At 35.9% G+C, this 21,457-nt stretch overlaps 1 pseudogene; it reads right to left on the bottom strand.

Moving 5' to 3' along the window:
• LOC100725199 (eukaryotic translation initiation factor 4 gamma 3-like) overlaps nucleotides 1-21,457 on the bottom strand; it is a 68,920-nt pseudogene that overhangs the window by 29,809 nt on the left and 17,654 nt on the right.

The following is a 21,457-nucleotide window of genomic DNA, read 5'->3' as shown; positions in this document are numbered from 1 at the left end:
AAAAACTCAGTAATCTGGTTATCTATCTTATACACTTAAACATACATACAGTTATATCCTTTAGAGCACTTTCCTTCTCTTTCTTTTTTTACAATAGCTAGTACATGTTTTGGATCTTATTATTCCTACAGTTTTTATTACTTTTTACACTAGAGAGACAATGTGATATTTACAATATGATTCTTATTTCACTTATGAGGATATTTTCAAGTTGTCTCCATTTACCTGTAAATGCCTTTTTTATAGCTGAGTAATATTCTATGGTAAAAATACATCTTTTTTTTTTTTTTAACTTCCACCAAGTCTTCAAAACCACATCATTTTCATCCACTCTGCAGTTGATGGGCATTTTGGTTGTTTCTAAGATTTAGCTATCATAAGTAGTGCTATTATAAACATGGATGCACATATATCACTGTGACAGTTTTTCTGGGAAATTACTCAGGAGGGGAATAGCTGGATTGAATGGAACTTCTAATCCTAGTCTTCAGAGGAATTTCCATATTAATTTCCACAGTGGCTGCACCAGTCTACACTCTCACCAACAGTGAAGAAGTATTCATTTTTTCCCCACAGCCTCACCAACATTTGCTATCTGTTGATTTCTTGATGGCAGCCATTCTTTCTGGAGTGAAATGAAATCTCAATGCTGTTTTAATTTTCATTTCTCAAGTGACCACTGATGGTGAACATTTCCTCATATATTTATTTGCCATTTGTATGTCTTCATCTGAGAAATGTGTGTTCATCTCCGATACCCATCTTTGGGAAGGGTCTTTGAATTTGGAGGGCCTGATGTTTTTTAATTCTTTATATGTTTTGTATATAAGTCCTTTGTCTGTGGGGTTGCTGGCTAAAATTTTTTCCCATTCTGTGGGTTTTCTTTTCACTCTGTTGGTGATTTCTTTTGAAATGCAAAAATTTTTTAATAATATGAGGTCCCAGTTGTTGATTCTTTGAAGTGCTTCCTGTGCAGTTTATGTTTTGTTCATGAATTCCTGCCTAGTGCTATTTCTCCAAGATTTCTACCTAACATTTCTTCCAGTAGATTTAGTGTCTCTATTTTAATATTTAGATCTTGATCCATTTTGATTTTAGTTTAGTGGATGGTGATAGGCCTGGGTCTAGCTTCAGTCTTCAGCATGTGGAGAGCCAGTTTTTCAAACACATTTATTAAAGAGGCTATCCTCCTTTCAGTGAACATGTTTAGCCCCTTTGTCATATATCAGGTGGCTGAGTGTCTCTGTAGTTGTGTTTGCATCTTCTAATCTGTTGCATTGATCTCCAGGTCTATTTCTTTGCCAGTACCATGCTGATTTTATTACTGTGGCTTTGAAGTATAGTTTCAAGTCAGGAATTGAGATGCCTCCTGTCTTGCCTTTGTTGACCAGAATTGCCTTTGCTATTCTAGGTTTCTTCTGCTTACAAATGAATTTTAGGAGTGTTTTCTCTAGATCTGCAAAGTATGTTAATGGTATTTTGATTGGAATTGGATTAAATCTGTATAACAGTTTTGGGAGTATTGCAATTTTCACACTGTTGGTTCTTCCTAGCCAAGAGCAAGGAATATCCTTCCATTTTCTAATATCTTCTTTAATCTCTTTTTTTAGAGTAGTATAATTTTCAGCATATAGGTCTTTTACATTCTTGGTTAGGTTGATTCCTAAATATTTCATTTTTTAGATGCTATTGTGAAAGGCATTATTTACATAATTTTTCTCTCAGAGAGGTTTTTGTTTGTGTACAGGAATGCTATTGATTTTTGAGCACTGACTTTGTATCCAGCTACACTGCTAAATTTGTTTATTACCTCTACTAGTCTTTTTTATTTAAAGGATTAAGATAAAAGAGGACATAATAAAAAGGTCAGAAAAACAATTTAAGCAACATAGTGTTTCACCACAAGACAACCCGACATAACAGTAGCTATCATAGTGTCTCTTTCCTTGAAATATTTAAGTATACCTTCATACACTATAGTATCAAACATAACAAGACAATATAAAACCATTCAAGAGAATGAAAGTATTACAGGGTATTCAGAACCAACTAACAGAAAATGAACAATGGTTACTGTATTATCTCCTTGTCCATAAAAAATTTTGTTTATACTATCACAGATAATAAAATCCAATAAGATAAAACTGATGGAGAGAGAACAAAAGCTTGGTAGAACTTTAAAACAAGATGATATTAAATCAGCACTAGCTATTATAATGTCTTGTTTTCTGCAAAATAGCTGTTCATACCATCACAGACAATAAAATCAAACAACCCAGAAAAAAACCATTCCAACTAATGAATGAAAACATTATAAAGCTTCAAAGCAATATAATGGGGAATCATGATTACTATATACTTTTATGTATTCTTACCATTTCTTACACTAGGGAAACTATTCGGTATTTATACATGTGAGTTCGATTTATTTCACTTATGAGTATGGTCTCAAGTTGTGCCCATTTATTTATAAATATCTCAATGTGATCATTCTTTATAGCTGACTAGTACTCCATTGTATAAAAATACCACGACTTTTTTTTATCCATTCCTCAGTTAATGGACACTTAGGTTGTTTCCAAGATCTGGCTATTACAAATTGTGCTGTTATAAACATGGGTGCATATATATCACTGTGGTATGATGTTTTCAGTTCTTCTGGAAATACGCCTAGAAATGGAATAGCTGGAACAAATGGGATTTCCAATCCCAGCTTTTTGAGAAATCTCCAGACTGACCTTCACAATGGTTGCACCAGTCTACACTCCCACAACAGTGCAGGAGAGTTCCTTTTTCTTCACAGCCTCTCCAGCATTTGTTGTGGGTAGTTTTCTTGATCCTGGCCATTCTTTCTGGAGTGAGATAGAATCTCAGTGTGGTTTTAATTTGCATTTCTCTAATGAGTAATGATGATAAACATTTTTTCCTGCATTTATTTGCCATTTGTATTTCTTCATCTGAGAACCGTGTATTTATCTCAGATGCCATTTTTTGAATGGATCTTTGAATTTTGAGGGTATGATTTTTAAAATTATTTATATGTTTTAGACAGAAGTCCTTTGTCTGATGGACAGTTCATTAAGATTTTTTTCCCAGTTTGTGGGTTTTCTTTTCACTATACTGGAGATTTCTTTTGATGTGCAGAACCATTTTAATAAGATGAGATCCCACTTGTTGATTCTGGGAAGTATTTCCTGTGTGGTTTGATTCCTGTTCATGAATTCTCTACCTACCCTATGTCTTCAAGGTTTTTACCCAATTTGTCTTCCAGTAGATTTAATGTTTCTGTCTTAATATTCAGATCTTTGATCCATTTAGATTTTAATTTAGTACATGGTGATAGGCATGGGTCTAGTTTTAGTTTTCAGCATATGTAAAGCCAGTTTTTCCAACACCATTTATTAAAGAGACTGTCCTTCCAATGAACATGTTTGGCCCCTTTATCAAAGATAAGGTGGTTGAATGTCTTTGTAATTGTGGTTGTATCTTCTAATCTATTCCATTGATCTTTGACTCTGTTTTTATTCCAGTACCATGTTGATTTTGCTACAGGTGCTTTGTAGTATAACTTCAAGTCAGGGACTTTGATGCCTCCTGCCTTGCCTTTGCTGCTTAGAACTGTTTTTGGTATTCTAGGTCTCTTCTTCTTCCAGATGAAATTTAGGAGTGATTTCTCCAGACCTATGAGGTATGTTGATGGTATTTTTATTGGGATTGCATTGAATCTGTATAAGAGTTTTAGGAGAATGACCATTTTCACAATATTTATTCTTCCTATCGATGAGCTAGGTATGTCTTTCCATCTTTTAGGATCCTCTTCAGTTTCTTTTTTCAGTGTATTATAATTTTCCTTATATAGATCTTTCAATTCTTTTGTAAGAATAATTCCTAACTATTTCATTTTTTTGGATCCTAGTGTGAAGGTTGTGACTTCTCTTATTTCTTTCTTTGCGATTTTGTTGTTAGTGTATAGGAATGCTATTGATTTTTGAGAACTGATTTTGTATCCAGCTACATTGCTGAATTTATTTATTCTATCTAGGAGTCTTTCAATGGAGTTTTGGGGGTCTTCTATGTAGAGTATCAAGTCATCTGCTAATAATGATACTTTAACTTCATCTTTTCCTATCTTTGTTTGTTTTTTTTTTTTTTTGTCTTTTTCATTTTTACCGGTACCAGGGATTGAACTCACGACCGCCTGCTTACAAGGCAGGTGCTTATGTCGCTGAGCTAAATCCCCAGCCCCATCTTTTCCTATCTTTACCTCTTTTATTTGTCTCTCTTGTCTAATTGCTCTGGCCAGTATTTCCAGTATTATATTTGTTTGTTTGTTGTGTACTGGAGATTGAACTCACAACTTTGTGCTTGCCAGCCAGGCGCGTATGCTGCTGAGCTAAATCCCCAGCCCCTCCAATACTATATTAAATAGGAGTGGTGATAAGGGATATCCTTGACTCGTGCCTGATTTTAAGGTAAAGGCCTTCAGTTTTTGGTCATTTAATATGATACTGGCTGTTGGTTTGTCATAGATTGCCTTTATCATATTGAGGTAAAGATCATCTATTCCAATTTTCTGTAAGGTTCTTATCATTAATGAATGTCGGACCTTATCAAAAGCTTTTTCTGCATCTATAAAAATGATCATGTAATTTTTACTTTTGGCTTTATTGATATGGTGGATTATATTTATTAATTTACGTATGCTGAACCATCCCTGCATGCCTGGGATGAATCCCACTTGGTCATGGTGTATAATCTTCTTGATGATTTGCTGCATCCTATTTGCCAATATCTTATTGAGGATTTTTTCCATCTGTGTTCATTAGGGAGATTGGTCTGTCGTTCTGTTTTTAGGTAGGGTCTTTCTCAGGTTTGGTACTAGAGTAATATTTGCTTCCAAGAATGACTTAGGAAGGATTGCTTCCCTTTGGTTTTCATTGAAGAGTTTGAGAAGTGTCTGCATTGTCTTCTTTGTATTTCTTGTAGAATTCTGCAGTGAATCCTTCTGGGCCTGGGCTCTTCTTTGTAGGTAAGGACTTAATTACATTGTCAATTTCATTAATCGAAATTGGGTTACTCAGCAGTTATACATCTTCTTGACCTAGCTTTGGTACTGCATGTTTCTAGGACTCTGTCAATCTCTTCTGTATTATCAAACCTATGAGAGTGGTTTTCAAAATAGGTGTTGATGATCTTCTGTATTTCTACAGAGTCTGTAGTGATTTCACCTTTTTCATTCCTTATTGCATGAATTTGAGCTTTTTCTTCCCTTTTAAAAATAAGGTCAGCTAGGGGCTTATCAATTTTATTTATTCTTTCAAAGAACCAACTCTTTGATTCATTGATCCTTTGGATTGTTTTCTTAGTCTCTATTGCATTAATTTCTGCTCTGATTTTTATAATTTCCTCCCTTCTTTTGGCTTTGGGCTTGACTTGCTCTTCTTTTTCTAGATGTTTGAGGTGTAGCATCAGGTTATTTACTTGTATTCATTCTGTTTCCCTGATGTGGGAACTCATAATAGTGCAATAAATTTTCCTCTGAGGACAGCTTTCATTGCATCCCACAGATTCTGTTAAGTTGTATTTGTATTTTCATTTGCTTGTAGGTATTGTTTAATTTCTTCTTTAATTTCCCCTGTGACCCACTGATTGCTCAAGAGTGTGTCTTTCAATTTCCATGTGTTTGTGAGATTTTTGCAGTTTCTTTTGTCATTAATTTCTTGTTTCATGGCACTATGATCTGATAACATGCATGGGATAATTTCAACTCTTTTGCATTTATTTAAATATGTTCTGTGGGCTAGTATATGTTCTATTTTAAAGAATGTTCCATGTACTGCTGAGAAGAATGTGTATTCTGATGTTGTTGGATGGAACACTCTGTATGTATCTATCAAGTCCATTTGCTCACAGTTGTGATTCAGTTCTGTTATTTCTTTGCTGATTTTCTGTCTGGTTGATCTGTCCCTTGGTGTCAATGGTGTGTTAAGGTCTCCTGTTAGAATTGTGTTATTGCTAATTTGATTTCTCATTTCTACTAATACTTGCTTTGTATAACTGGGTGCTCTGGAATTTGGTGCATATATATTTAAGGTTGTTACCTCTTCCTCTTGAAGTTTTCCCCTAACCAGTATGTAATGACCTTCTTTATCTCTTCTGATCATTCTTGGTTTGAAGTTCACATTGTCTACAAACATAATAGCTACCCCTGCTTTATTTGGTGGGGGGTTTCTGTTGCACGAAGTATTGCTTTCCATTCTTTGACTCAGTCTGTGAGTATCCTTTTGGGTTATATGGGTTTCTTGTAGACAACATATAGTTGGATGTTGTTGCTTGATCCATTCTGCCAGTCTGTTTCTTTTAATTGAAGTATTGAGACCATTTACATTAATGGTTATAACTGTTATATACTGATTTACTTTTGATGTTATCTTTCTGCTGTTGCCTCTTTATCTTTCCATTCTGTTTAATTGTCTGTTTTGCTTAGTGGTTTTTTTCCTAAGTGTATCTAAACTGTCTTTCAGTATTCTTTGCAGTGTTGGTGTGGTGATCATGAAGTTCTCCAGCTGTTCTTTGTCATGGACGTATCTTATTTCTCCATCAATTTTGAAGGACAATTTTTCAGGATACATCAGTCTAGGTAGGAAATCATTTTTCTTTAGGATCTGAAATACTTCACTCCATGCTGTTCTTGACTTTGCTTCTGCTGAGAAGTGTGCTGTGATTCTGACAGGTTTTCCTTTATCGGTGATCTGTCTTTTCTCTCTATTCTATTCCCATGTTGGATTTCTGGGATGGTGATTATTATATGTCTGGGTGTAGTTTTATTTTGATTATGGCTATTTGGAGTTCTATATGCTTCACTCATCCTGATTGCAGTTTCCATTCTCATGTTTGGGGAATTTTCAGCTATTACTTCTCTAAATATCCTCTTGATATCCTTTGTGTTGTCTCCTTCTTTTTCATTTCTCCCTATCAATATTATATGGTTTTTCTTTGATTCATCTTACAGCTGTTGAATTGTTATTTCCTGATTCCTTGTTATTTGTAAAAGATCTTTCCTTGTTCACTGCTTGCAATCTTGTCTTTGAGGTCTGTAATTCTATCTTCACTTTCATTGAGGTGGTTTTAAAACTTTCAATGGAATTTTGATTTCCTGCATATTTCTTTGAATCTGCTTCATGTATTCTGTTTGTTTCTTATATTGTTCATCTAGGGATTCTTTTTGTTGTTCCTCTAATTTTTTACCTGTGTCTTCTTTAGATGTGTTCAGCATCTCTTTCATTTCTTTTTTCATTTCTTCTTTTACCTGGGAGATTATTTCTAGTTTGAATTCCTTTAAAGCTTCCCCGAGTAGCTTCTTTATTTCACTTGCTATAATTTCAGGTTTATGGCATATGTTTTCTTCTGTGTACATAGCTCCTAAGGTTTCTTGGCATGGGCTGGAGGTTTGAGATTATATTTTGGTCTTTCATTTTGTTATTTTCCTATATTTCCGTGTTTCAAGTGTTGTTCCAAGGCTTCCCCTGTGCCTATTGGAAATTGTCTTCTATGCCTTTAGCTCCTGGGAATCTGTCCACCCAGTTCCCCAGATTGAGAAAGGGTCACTGGGGGTGGGGCGGGCAGGCCCAAGACCTGTGAAGCCAGTGAAGTGTGGCAGGAAGCTGGGAAGTTTCTTGACCGGCGGGAGCAATCATCTCAAACTCCCAGGGCTCAGGATGGTGCATGGACACTCACCTCTGGCTGCCCAGTTGCCCCTCTAGTAGTCTTTTAATGGAGTTTTTTTGGGTCTTCTATATAGAGTATCATGCCGTCTTCAAATAGTGATAATTTAACTTCTTGCTTTCGTATTTTTATTCCTTTTATTTTATTCTCTTGTCAGATTGCTCTGGCTAACATTTCCAGAACTATATTCAATAGGAGTGGTGATAGTGGACATCCTTTTCTTGTTCTTGATTTTCAAGTGAAGGCTTTCAGTTTTTGTCCATTTAGTATAGTATAGTCCATTTTGTCCATTTAGTTGGCTGTTGGTTTGTCATAGATGGCCTTTATGAGATTGAGGTAGATACCGTGTATTCCGAGTTTCTGAAGGGTATTCATCATGAACAAGTTTTGGACTTTATCAAAAGCTTTTTCTGTATCTATTGAGATGACCATGTGCTTTTTGTTTTTGGCTCTGTTGATGTGATGTATTACACTTATTGGTTTGCATATGTTAAGCTATCCCTGCATTCCTGGAGTGAATTCCATTTGGTCATGATATATAATCTTGATAATTTGTTGCATTGTATTTGTCAATATTTTACTGAGAATCTTTGTATCAATGTTCATTAGTGAGACTGGCCTATAGTTCTCCTTTTTGGTTGGGTCTTTCTCTGGTTTTGGTATCAGAGTAATACTTGCCTCCAGGAATTATTTAGGGAGGATTGCTTTCCTTTCAATTTCATTGAAGAGTTTAAGGAGTATTGTTATGAAATCTTCTCTAGGTTTCTTGTAGAATTCAGCTGTGAATCCATCAAGACCTGGCTTTTCTTTGTTATTAAGATTTTAATCACATTTTCAATTTCAGTAGCTGATATTGGGGTGTTCAAAATTGCTACATCTTCTTGATTGAGCTTTGGTAGTTCGTATGTTTCTAGAAATCTGTTCATTTCCTCTGTGTTTTCCATCTATGTGAGTAGAGGTTTTCAAAGTAGGCATTCATGATCTTTTGAATTTCCATGGGATCTGTAGTAATTTCCTTCTTTTCAGTCCTTATTGTGTGAATTTGGGTTTTTTCTTTCTTTCTTTTGATAAGGTTAGCCAGAGGTTTATCATTTTTTTTATTCTCTCAAAAAAACCAGCTTTTTGATTCATTAGTTCTTTGTAATTTTTTGTTTCAATTGATCTTACAATTTCTTCTATGAGCTTTGAGCTTAACTTGCTCTTCCTTTTCTAGAAGCTTGAGAAGTAGAATTAGGTTATTTATGCTTGTTCTCTTTTCTTTTCTTTCTGGTACTGGGGATCAAACTAGCAACCTCACACTTGCCAGGCAGGCGCTTCTATCACTGAGCCATATCTCCGCCCCTCATTCTATTTTCTTGATATGAGAATGTATTGCTATTTATTTCCCTCTGGAAACTGTTTTCATTGCATCCCAGAGATTATGGTATGTATTTTCATTGAGTTGTTAGTATTGTTCTATTTCTTCAATTTCATCTGTAACCCACTGGTTTTGAAGAAGGTTGTTATTTAATTTTCATGTATTTATACAAGTTTTTCAATTTCTTTTGCCATTAATTTCCAATTTCAGTGCACTATGATCAGATAATATGCATGGGGTAATTTCAATTCCTTTGCATTTACTTAAGAATGTTTTATGGGTTATTATATGGTCTATTTTGGAGAATGTTCCATGCACAGCTGAGAAGAATATTCTGATGTGGTTGGGTGGAACATTCTGTAAACATTCAATAAGTCCATTTGCTTACAGGTATGATTCAGTTCTGTTTTTTTCTTTGCTGACTTTTTGTCTAGTTGATCTCCTTCTTTGTGACAATGGTGTATTAAGGTCCCCTGTTATAATTGTGTTTTTATGTATTTGGTTATCCATATCCATTAGTATCTGTGTTATATAGTTGGGTGCTCCCATATTTGGTGCATATATATTTATAATTATTAGTTCTTCCTCTAAAATTTTTCCACTAACAAGTATGTAGTGACCTTCTTTATCTCTTTTAATCACTTTAGGTTTGGAGTTCACATTGTCTGCAAACAGAATAGTTACTCCTGCTTTTTTCTAGGTTTCTGTTGCATGGAGTACTGTTTCTCATCCTTTGACTTTTAATCTATGAGTTTCCTTTTGAGTCAGATATATTTCTTGTATATAGCACGTTGTGGGATCCTGTTTCTTGATCCATTCTGTCAAACTATTTCTTTTGATAGGTGAATTGAGGCCACTTACATTTATGGAGATAACTGATATGTACCAGCTCAACTTTGCCATGCTATGTTCCATTTGTTTGTTTTCTGATTTTCTCCCTTGTTTAATTGCTTGTCCTGCCTGGTGGTTTTTTCTGTTGTTGGTCTGGAAATTGTGGTCATTCCTATCTCTACCTAGTATGTCTTTCAATATTCTTTCTAGGGCTGCTTTGGTGGACATGAGTTTCTTTAATTATTCTTTTTCATGTAAGTATCTTGTTTCTCAATTAAAATTGAAAGACAGTTTTTCTGGGTACATCAATCTGGGTTGAAAGTTGTTTTCTTTCAGGGCTTGAAACACCTCACTCCAAGCTTGTCTTGACTTGAGGGTTTGTGCTGAAAAGTCTGCCATAATTCTAATGGGCTTTCCTTGATAGGTGAGTTGTGTTTTTTAACAGCTTTTAGTATTTTGTTTTTATGTTGCATGTCTGGATCTTAATTATTATATGTCTGAGTGTAGATTTATGTTGGTTGTCAGTGTTTCACATTCTATATGCCACACTTATATGCATATCAGATTTTTTCCCCATGTTTGGAAAATTTTCTGCTATTGCTTCCGTGAACAGTTTACCTATGTCATTTGAACTGACTCCTCCACCTTCACTGATGCCTAGTAGCCCTATATTGTTTCTCTTGGCACCATCTTGAAGCTGCTGGATTGTCATTTCATGCTGCTTTGTTATTTTTAAATATGCTAGCCTTTTATGATTGCTAATTGCGATCCTGTCCTCAAGATCCGAAATTCTATCCTCAGCTTCATTTAAACAGTTTTGCCACCTTTCAATAGAATTTTTTGTTTCTTGAATATTTCTTTGAATTTGTTTCATGGATTGTGCTTGTTTTCTATATTGTTTTCAAGGTTTCAATCAGCTTCTCATGCTACTGTACTTGTTTATCATTTGTTTTCTAGCTGTGCTGAACAACTTCTTTACTAAGGTTGTTATTTCTGTCTTTACATGAGAGGTTACTTCTAATTTGCTTTCCCTTATAGCCTCGTGGATTTGCCTTTTTATTTCACTTGCTATCTTTTCAGAGATTTCTGGTGTGTGACTTTTAAAGTCCTCTATTTCAATGTCTCCTTTACTTACTCCTGATGGACTAGATGTTTGAGATTGGATTTTGCTTTTCTGTTTTGCCATTTTTACCTTTTGGGCTAATATTTGTTTTTTCAGTCCCACTAATCTCACCTATCAATAGTGTGTATCCTAGTGTGATTGATGTTTGTCCAATTGCTGGCTGCCACAATGAAGAGGTGGGCCAGTCACCTGAATTCCTCCTGCAGGGCCTGTTGGGTGAGTCCTATATTTTTCCTAGGCTGACAAGCCTTGGAGTATTGATGTAATTCAACCCTCAGTTCCTGCTGTTATTATGTCTTCAAGTTTTTCCGAGTCATCAGACCTCCCTGATTATAGTGTTTGTCTTGTCTGAGACCTACTGTGTCACTGGGTGTTTCATAAGCCCTGTTAACTTTCTCTAGGTTGGGGGAGGCCTTATTGGCACCCTCCTCAACCTACCTGATGTTCTCTGTGTGGAGGAAGGACTCACCTACACTCTTGCCAAGCTTGCCAAGGTTCTACTTCTGGAGGGGGCTTGGCTATTGCTCCTGTTTAGCCACTGAAGTTGGCAAACTGTATTCCTATTTTAGGGGCAAACTCACCATTCTGATGGAAGCCTGCTGAGGCTTTCTGTTTGGATGAGGGATTACTGAGTCTCCCATGGACACAGCACAGTTAATCCACTGCAGTCCAAGGTTCTGGGGGAGGAGTGGGATCCAAAGATCAACAACAATACTAGGTCCAGGAGGTAGGGGATCCCTGAGGGCAGTGATGGAATGGCAGAGGCATGGAAGAGGCCTGCTTGGTCTGGCCCTGTGCACTGCTGGAGGTCCTGTGTCCCAAGGTGGGTGGCAGGACAGCAGAAGTACGGAAGGGGTGGGCTCAGGAATCAGCCTTGCCCACTGCTGATGGTCCTGTGTCTTGCTCTCTTTTAAATAGCTGCTCATGCCATGAGAGTTAACATAAACAAAAGAAAATACAAACCAACCCAACAAAACAATGAAAACGGTATGATTTCTGGGCAGAGATGATCTCCCTGTGGGTCTAGGTTCTCTCCATCTGCAGTCTGCAAAAAGCACTGACTCAAGGCAAGAGGCTTGGGTCTGGCTCTCCCCATGCCTGCAGCAGACTGCCCATGGTGCAGGTTTCTGGGCAGGGATCTCCTCCCATGGGCTCTGGTTCTCTCCCTCTGCAGTCTGTGATTGGTGTTGACTCATACAGAGAGGCTTGGGTCTGGCTATCCCTAAGCTCTCAGTGGCCTATGCATGGTGCTGGTTTCTTGGGTGGGGAAACCGGGTGTTTCCCCAGTGGGTCCTGGTTCTCTCCAACTACAGTCTGGAAGTGGTGCTAACTCATGGAGAGAGGTTTGGGTCAGTTTTTTCCCCAAGCCAGCAGCAGTCTGTGCATTGCACTGGTTTCTGGGGGGAGATCTCCTCCATTGGGCCTGGTTCTCTCCCTCTGCAGTCTGTGAATGGCATTGTCTCATAGAGAAAGGCTTGGGTCTGGCTCTCCCTTGAGCCAGCAGTGGCCCACGCATGGTATTATTTTCCAGGTGGAGATCTCCTTCCTGTAGGGCTTGGTTCTCTCCCTCTGCAGCCCATAAATGGTGCTGACTCATGGACAAAGGTTTGGGTCTGGCTTTCTCCAAGCCAGCAGTGGCCCACGCATCATACACAAATCATTAAATGTAATATACAACATCAATAGAGCCATAGGCAAAAATCACATGATCATCTTGATAGATGCAGAAAAGCTTTTGATAAATTCCAACACTCATTCTTTGAAAGAATAAACAAAATTGATATTACCCTCAGCCAGCTTATCAAGAAAAGGAAAAAACCCTCAAATTCATGTAATAAAAATGAAAAGGATGAAATTAATACATATCCTATGGAAATTAAGAAGATCATCAGTACCTACTTAGAAAATCTTTACCCACATAGGCTGGAAAACACAGAAGAAATGGGAAGATTCCTAGAAACATATAAATTATCAAAGCTGAATCAGGAAGATATAAAAATTTTGAAACACCCAGTATCAGTTATTGAAATTGAAAATGTAATAAAAAAACTTACCAATAAAAAAAGCCCAGGTACTGATGCATTCACAACTGAATTGTACAAGAAACTTACAGAGGATTTAATGCCAATATTTCTCAAACTTTTTAATGAAACTGAAAGGGAATCAATTCTCCCTAACTCAGTCTTGAAGGCAATTATTACTCTGGTACCAACCATAATAGAAAACTATAGGCCTATCTCCCTAATGAACATAGATGGAAAAATATTCAATAAAATACTAGCCAACAGAATGCAACAAATTATCAAGAGAATTACACACTATGACCGAATGGGATTCATCCCAGGAATGCAGAGATGGTTCAACATATGCAAATCAATAAATATAATATACCATATCAACAAAGCCAAAGATAAAAATCACATGATAATCTCAATAGATGTAGAAACAGCTTTTGATAAAATCCAACACTCATTCTTAACAAAAACCCTGCAGAAAATCAGAATGGATGATCTCAGTCTCAGTCTGATAAAACCCGTTTGACAGCCAACATCATACTAAATGGACAAAAACTGAAAGATTTCTCTCTAAAATCAGGAACAAGACAAGGATGCTTACTATCACCATTCCTTTTCAATATAGTTCTGGGAACATTATTCAGAGCAATTAGACAAGAGAGAGGTAAAAGGAAGGATAGGAAAGGAAGAAATTAAATTATTATTTGCAGAGGACTTATACTCTACATAGAATACTCCAAAAACTCCATCAAAAGACTACTAGAGTTGATAATCAAATTCAGTAGCATAGCTGGCTACAAAGTCAACACTCAAACATCAATAGAATTCCTGTATACAAACAACAAACTCACTAAAGGAGAAATTATGTGAAAACACCTTTGACAGTAGCATCCAAAAAATGTAATAGTTAGGAATCAATTTAACAGTGGATGAAAAAGATCTATACAATGAAAATCATAGTATTCAAAAAAAAAAAGAGATTGAAGAGGTTATCAGAAAATGAAAATATATCCCTTTCTCATGAATCGGAAGAGCTAACACTGTAAAAATGGCCATAATCTCCACACTGTTATACAGATATAATGCAATCCTGATGACATTACCATTAACATACGTCACAGATCTAGAGGAAACATTCCTAAAATTCATTTGGAATCCAAAGTGACCTAGAATAGCAAAGGCAATCCTGGGAAACAAAGACAAGGCAGGAGTCATCACAATCCCTGACTTGAAATTATACTACAAAGCTGCTGTGATGAAATCAGCATAGTACGGGAGAAAATAAAAAACCCAAAAAACAAAAAACCTGAGGATCAATGGAACAGATTAGAAGATACAGTCACAACTACAAAAACTCTCAGGTACTTTATCTTTGACAAAGGCGCTAACTACTTTCACTGCATGAAAAATAGCCTCTTTAATAAATGGTGCTAGAAAAGTTGGCTTTCCACGTGTTGAAGACTAAAACTAGATCCACATCTATCACCGTGCACTAAAATCAAAATGAATCAAATATCTAAGGTATTTTCTAGGTTTAGCTTGTTTTAGTTTTGAGTCTGTTGGAAAGTCTCATCTTTTCAGTTTGTTGGAGATGAAAAGTCATTGTTCATTTGGCCTAGTCTCTGTTTCTTTGACACTGTGCCACAGTATTTTCTGTGACTTTTAGTTAATGTCAGCCGTGAATTATCAGGGCCAACAGCTGTTTAGGACAATTATGTCAGTTTTGGCTGTAGTGATACCAATAGCATCAAACACAGCCTATAAAACAACAAACTGAGCTAAACCTTAATTTGCAACTTTTAGGTGTATGAACTAGATTTGTGATTATATAACAAAATATAAAACAAATCAGATAATTACAAACAATATGTAAGTCCCTATTGTGTCAATTTTGTCCTCAGGGTTAAAATTTAAAATGGATTAAGAAGAAAATAGAGAAGTGAAAAAAAGAGAAAGAGATTACAAGTCAGGTTGGAGGATAAAGATGAGTCCCACCAGCTTGTGGAAATTGGTGTAGAAGACTGAAAGAAAAGAGAGGTGGAAGAGATAAAAGGTAGAACAAAACAGAACTACATCCACAGAGGATAGGAACCACTCTCACACTCATAAAAAAAAAAAATGAAGAGAAAGAGAAATAAAAAACAAACAAGAATGCAAAACAAAAAAGAGAAAAAAACAAAAACAAAAACCAGAGTCCATTTCCAGGATTCTCTCTGGGTTCACTAATAATTAGACAGCCTGTGGAGACAGAGTGCCAAATCGTGCGACTGTATTCCAGCAAACTAGTCACTGATTTATGGCAGAGTAGTACATAACTTTAGTGGGTCTGCCTCAAGACCAAACTCACTGGGCTTGCCACAGTTTAAGCAATTTCCACAGGTCTGTGCCCAGCTAGGAGTTGCTGGAGGAAGCTGGCAGCAGTTCTGGTTCTTATCTGGCCTGACTCCAAAATGACTCCTGGCTAATTACTCTTGCCCTCAGGAGGACTGAGTCCTCTGACTGCACCACCAACCAGTGCAGTCCTTCACATCTGCCACTCCCCTCCAATGCTGAATCTCTCTGCAGAGGCTTTTAGGGTCATTGCTGCCACCATCATGGTGACTGTGTGTCCTCAGGTTTCAATAGCTCCTCTCACGCAGTGAGTCTGGCTCCAGGTGAAGGTGCGGCCAGCTATTGCCCTCTTCTTTGTTGAAGTTTTTCTTTTGATTCTCTCTCTGTGGGCTTCAAGTCACATTTCAGATTCTTTGGGGAACCCACTTCCTTCCTTCTTATTTTCCTCATGATGCTCTGTTGTTGATTTCTAAATTCATGTGTTTGGAAAAGATTTTTAATTACCATTTATTTTTAAAAATGAATTTTTATTCTTAAGTCATATAAAATGGATATAGATCAGAGATGGTTTATAAGCTCAAGAGAAAATTTTTTCACTGTAAAACTTATAAAAAGTAGTGAAAGGTTTTTTGACCTTGCATAATTAGTCAAATATTTTTTTAGTTGCAATACCAAAAGTCTAGATCTATAAAGGAAAAATTTGATAAATTCAGCTAACAAAGTTGAAACTTCTGCTATTTGAAAAGCACTGCTAAGAGATGAAAAAGAATATAGATACTAGAAAATTTTGCAAAGTTTATATCTTATAGTGGACTTATATCAAGCATATGTTAAGAATTCTCAAGAGTCAGTAATAAGTAAATGAACAACCCAGTTTAAAAAATGGGCAAAAATTGGACTAGGGACTTCAGCAAAGTAAATAGTAGCAGATTAACACAATGGAAAGATACTCAATACCATTGTAGGTAGAGTAATGCAAATGAGAACTCACTGCTCACCTAAAATTGAAAAGGCTGAACATATTATTTGTTGGTAGAGATACATAGGAACTGGAGCTCTCATACATCTGTGATGGAAATAGAAAATGTTAGGAAGTTTGGGAGTATCTTAAAATGTTAAACATATATCAGATGATCTAATCATTCCACTTACAGCTGCTTTATTCAAGAGAAACAAAAGCATATGTCTGTGCATAGACCAGTACATTAATATTCATAGCAGGTTTGTTTGCAAAAGCCAAAAGGGTAAAAACATCCCAAATGTATATGAACAATTTGATCCATAAACAGACCATATTTTTAAAATGGATTACTATTCAGCAATTTAAAAAATGAGTTTAGCTTGGTATGGTGGCACATACCTATAATTCCAGCACACAGGAGACTGAGGCAAAAGGATTGCCATGTGGCCACCCTGGGCCAGCCTGAACTACATAGAGAAATCCTATTAAAAAAAATTAAAAATGAATTTATTCCATGAAGTGACATAGACAAATGTTAAAATAATTATACCAAATGAAAGACTCTAAACAGAAAACTGTACTTTTGATTACACTTGGATGAAACTGGGGCACTCAAACTAATTTATGAAAAAAATCTGGTCAATACTTGCCAGGTGATGGAGGGAAGTAGGGAGGACAAGCAGGAGAGAGAGATTACGAAAAGGATGCAAGGAAATTTGGGGGAATGATGGTTATGTTCACTACATTAATTGTGGTGTTGGTTTCACAGATACACATGTATGTCAAAACTAAACAAATTATGTAATTAATTGATTTTTTTTGGAGATGAGGTCTCACTATGCACACAGAGTAACCTTTAACTAATGGTTCTCATCCCCCAGTTTTCTTAGTGCTCGTATTACAAGCACTCAGCCTGCTAAACAATATTTTAAGTATATGTGTTTTATTGTATGTTCAGTATAAAGCTGTTAATATAAACATTTTTGTGTTTCTAAAAATGTGTGAAAGCCACAGACTTCCTCAGGTAGAAAAGAATCCAGAAAAGAAATACAAGACTTCAGAGTTTATGGAATTTTTTTCAAGGTAGTTCCTATAGTAGAGAATAGGAAAACCACATTTTGTAGTTTTGCACATTCTTTTCCTCTAAACCAGCTCTTATAAATGATCTTTTGCTTCCTTTTTCACGCTGGAAGGGTTAGACTGTTTTCATTTATTTCCTCTTTACCATCAATAATCAATTTGTATTTATCTAATTCTTTCTCCTTTTTTGAAAGGTCTCTCAAATTCTTCCCCTATTCTTCCTTTCTCTTTTAAATATATTCCTCTGCTGTCATTACAAGACAACAGACTGTCTTTCTGGGATTACTGAAATAATTTCATAACTAATTTCCTTCTGCTAGTCTAACCTATGTTCTTAGACTGATGGTTTTGCTAGCATTATTAAGCACTGACTATGTATCGAACTGAAAAGGATTAAGAATAGGAAACCCAGATCTCACGGGAAATACTATAGAGAATCAGCAAATGGGATCTCATCCCAAAAAGCTTTTGTACAACGAAAGAAATCACCAACAGTGTGAAAATACAACTCACAGAGTGGAAAAAAACTTTAGCTAATTGTCCCTCAAACATGGGGCTAATATCAAGAACATGTAAGGAACTGAAAAAAAAAAATCACAGCTCTCCAAATTCAAAGACCAAATCCAAAAATGAGCATCTGAAATGAATATGTACTTCTCAGATGAAGAAATAAAAAACAACAAATAAATATATGGAAAAATGTTTATGTCTCTTGTCATTTGAGACATGCAAATTAAAACAATATTAAGATTCCATCTCACTCCAGAAACAACAGTTATCATCAAGAAATCAACCAGTAATAAATGCTGCATGGGTTGGCGGGAAAAAGGAACCTTTCTCTGCTGTTGGTGGGAGTATACACTGTGGAAATCAGCGTGGAGATTTCTCAAAAAACTATGATTAGAGGTCCCATCTGACCCATCTATCCCTTTCTGGATATCTTGTCAGAAGAATTAAAAACATCATGCCACAGCAATGTATATGCACCTATATTTATAGCAGAACAATTTACAATAGCCAAATCTTGGAAAAAACCCAAATGTCCATCAACTGAGGAATGAATAAAAAGATGTGGGTTTTTTTTTAGTAAAATGGAGTATTACTCTGCCATAATGAAAGTAAACTTGAGACATTTATAGGTAAATGGATGCAACTTGAGACACATAAATGAAATAAATCAGACTCACATGTGTTAACGTCGTATTATCTCCCTGGTGTGAAAAACTGAAAGAGAAAATAAGTTCTAAAATATACAATTGGGCTGGGGATTTAGCTCAGTGGCATAAGTGCCTGTCTTGCAAGCACACAGTTGTGAGTTCCATCCCCATTACCCCTCCCCCCAAAAAAGCTAAATAAAATATACAATAGATCTTGTGAAATGGGAAGAAATTGTTCAAAAGGAAAGAGGAACTAGATTAGGGGAAAGGGAAAAAAAGGAAGGAAAGGAAAAGGAAAAATGTACAAAATAGAAAAACTACTAGTTTCTCTTGGTTCATTAAAAAGAATGGTTTATGCTTATATTATTTGGAGATTTTTTAATACCCATATCTTGCACTCTGAGCAAATACTTTAAAGGTAACAATATATAATATAGTAACTATTATTATTTTGGTTTGAAGTTTTTTTTTCCCATAAAATAAAAAAAAATGGGAAGCAGAATAAGAAATGGTTGTAAGTGCTAGGGACTGAACCTAGGGCCCCACTATTGAATTACATCTCTATCCCCTATCACAATAACTGCCATAAAGTGAAGTTTAAACATAAATGTGATTTCTGTCTTTGAATAAATGTTTATTTGAAGAGACCACATAAACACTTCAGAAATTTAGTAAGTAGTAAAATAATTTTTCCTCTTTTCCCTAGATTCCTGTTGCTTATAAAGCTCGTGCCTGTGGTATTTTTTTTATGAGTAAGAAATTTCTAAAAATAAGACACTTAGAAATTACCACTTTTTATTGTAATAATGAAAGGGAAAGAAAGTGCTCTAAAGGATATAACTGTATGTATGTTTAAGTGTGCAAGACCAATAACCACACAACTAAGTTTTGTAAGTTCATCAAACAGAATGGTTTGTACTTTCATTGTTTGAGTGTCTACTTTTTATGCTTTGATTTTGTGACTTGAGCAACCACCTCTAACATAACAATGAACGTAACTTATCAACTAGTGATTTATTTTTTTGAAATTCTGTTATCTCTACCATTTTTTGTTTTGCTTTTTTCTCTAAGTAAAAAAAAAGATATCACTTTTCAGGTCTTTGTGAGAGTTTAGCATGTTTACATTTAATTATATAAACTAAAAATTTTTTGGTTAAAAATTTAATTTTTGTTGATGAGGTTAAAATGTTAAAAATCTATGGAAATATATTAGGTATAGTAAATCATTTCATGATTGTTTGGTTTTTATATAGTATATATATAAGTAATAACTTTCATAATACTGATAAAATTTATAGGAATTTTAGTGAGAAATATTAATTTGAAAATGTTAGCTGTGTAAGGGAACCTTAGTTTTAGTATTAATTTAATTTTTAAAATACTACTTATTTCAGCTGTCTAAAAATTGCTGATTATACTTGAGCTTGTAGCTTTTTCTTTAATGTTGACAACTTTAGATGTTTTTCAATAAAGGTGGATTTACTTGCATTTTTTTCTTTATTGTTTTGTTGTAATAAAATCAAACACTGTACTAGTGAATCCAAAATTGGGAGTAGCTTTATTACAAATATTTGAGTACCTAACATATGCTAGGTACTGTATTATAGATAGCCCTTACTGGTCCTCATCTCAGTTTGGGAAATTTATATTTATAATTCCATGGAAAAGTTATTGTAATTCTGGCAAGTTAAGTCCAATCTACTGAAAGGCTTTTGCCCTAATATAAATTACTGAATATTGTGGTGTTAGTCTAACATGGCAGAAGGCCAAAAACAAAAACAACAGCTTATTTCCCTTATGATCATTTTCTCTTCCTTCTCCCCTCAGCCTTCAATATAACTTTTTCTTTCCTTTCCCAAAAGCATGGATAAAACTGCAATCAGTTCTTCATTCATCATCAATGCCTGCCCCCAAACTCCACTTGAAGCTAGAGTTCATATGACCTTCAGCTCCCTTTGTCTCTGGCCAGAGGAGCTCAGCCCCAGTTGTGCACACCTCTCTGTGTCCTTGTTAAAGGCCTCTTTTTTTCCCCTCTCTGTTGTGCCAGAAAACATCTACCACTTCCAGTGAGATCTATGGCAAGGATAAAGACACTAAGACATATTTTTGTTATGGGGAGCTAAAGGGTCCTAAATCTGGTCAGGACGAAGGTTCAGAAGGTTAGAAGGTTAGAACAAAGGCCTTGACCCAGGGCCCAAGCCCCATTTTACTAATTCCTGAAGAAAAGAGTGGCTTGAGGATGAGTGACTGTGAGGATAGCAGGAAATATTTGAGTTCTGTGAACTGGGCTAGGTAGAAGGCTTGAAATCACCTCTGCAACATGCAAAGAGAAGGACATGCAGAAAGACCAATCTACATAATGCAATTGAGGCAGCACCTAATGTTTTGGGGATTAGTGCTTCAGCTCTGATGTGTAAACTTCTGTCCTGGGAAGTCACAGCCATTTATCTCAAGACTCACTGGAACCCAGTTGACAGCACTGAAAGTGTGGCTCTTCTGTCTGCCTGCCTTGTTCAATCATGTTTTTAGGAGCCATGGGGTGAGGAAACAGCAACTGTTACACAGCTTCAAAGATTACACATATCAGTACCTCAGGTAGTCCTATTTACATTGCTTAAAGCCAAGTGAAGGGAAAAGGAAACAGTTTAGACAGCTCTGTACCTATCAGTACAGGGCCAGATTTAGCCAAAAATGGAGATAACTGCTCTTTATTCAAGGAGAGTCCAGGAAGTCCTCCACACTGTGTATTTTGGTAAATGTGGCTACAAATGTAATAGGAAGACAGGTCATTGCTTTCCCAGAGCCTATTACATCCTACTGTATAATACAGGAAAATAGCAGCCAGTAATGAGTGCTAAGTAGAGAACTTAAACATGG

The sequence above is a fragment of the Cavia porcellus genome, unplaced genomic scaffold (genome assembly GCF_034190915.1).
Source record: "Cavia porcellus strain 051 isolate PalLab524CR breed Dunkin Hartley unplaced genomic scaffold, mCavPor4.1 scaffold_5, whole genome shotgun sequence".
Classification (NCBI taxonomy): Eukaryota; Metazoa; Chordata; class Mammalia; order Rodentia; family Caviidae; genus Cavia; species Cavia porcellus.
The sequence above is the reverse complement of the archived record's forward strand: the minus strand, read 5'-3'. Positions and strand labels throughout refer to the sequence as shown.